This window comes from Lupinus angustifolius, chromosome LG02, assembly GCF_001865875.1.
Source record: "Lupinus angustifolius cultivar Tanjil chromosome LG02, LupAngTanjil_v1.0, whole genome shotgun sequence".
Taxonomy (NCBI): Eukaryota; Viridiplantae; Streptophyta; class Magnoliopsida; order Fabales; family Fabaceae; genus Lupinus; species Lupinus angustifolius.
In genome coordinates this window covers 7,872,305-7,873,438 of record NC_032010.1, presented here as the reverse complement: position 1 = coordinate 7,873,438, position 1,134 = coordinate 7,872,305, and positions in this window count along the sequence as shown.

The window sequence follows — 1,134 nt, the reverse complement described above, 5'->3', positions numbered from 1 at the left end:
ATATATATATATATATATATATATATGAATGTATACATGAATGCATTTTTATGATTATTCATTAACAAATATATAAAAATGTGTGTGATCTCCATGTGCCCTGGTTTTTTTTATTTTATATTTACTTGGTTGCTCGCGGTTTTGAAGATTGGGTGCACTGGTTGGGATTTTGGTTATTGGAATATAAGTGGTTGTGTTCATTCCATTAAATATGAGTTAAGGTGCGTTCACCTTTATATATTGGTCAAAAAAGAGTTGTTGCAGGTGTACGATTAAGATTAGATATATATTGCTATCTTAATGTGTGAAAGTGTATATATATATATATATATATATAAATGTTACATATATGTTTTAAAATATGTAAGATCATATCATTCGGAATTTCGATAATGATTTGTATTTTTTTTATGCTTTACAATCGGATCTATTTTACATTTGATTAAGATTACATCCATTTTTATGGGTTGATATATATGTAACATATCTTTTTGATTTGGAATTACATTATTGAATTAGATTTGTTAATCATAAAGATATCAAATCTGGAGGTTTTAATTCCAAGATCATTAATTTTTAGTAATGGACCCATATTATTTTAATTTTTTGTCTGTAATTATCTAGGATTAATGGATGCAATATGTTGCCAAAATAACATCTATTGTAGAAATTAATTGAATTACACAGATGAGTATGAGATTATTTATGCGAATTGTGTTCGGCCCAAAGGAAGACACAATTTGGCAAAATAATAACATACATGTGATGATAAATATGTAACAATTATAAAGTTTATTTTCATGTGAATAATAGTCGGTCCAAAGAAAGGCTATTGTTTGACAGAACTAATTGTTAATATTTGATCATTACACTGAGAGTACCACTTACAAATTGATTTCTCTGTCCAAAGACTAGATATTGATGTTGTGTTAGGTATCTTGTGATGGGTCTATTATGTGAACATGTCTTGTTTTAAAAATATTCCATGACTTGTTTGTTTATATTTGAACATGTTATTAATTCTTTGTTATATGGATTCAGTGTCTTTTACCAATGCTGCAAATTTTTCTGCTCAAATTAGTAACATCCCACTGCTGAATGGGACAAACTTTAAGGTCTGGAAGGAAGCCGTAG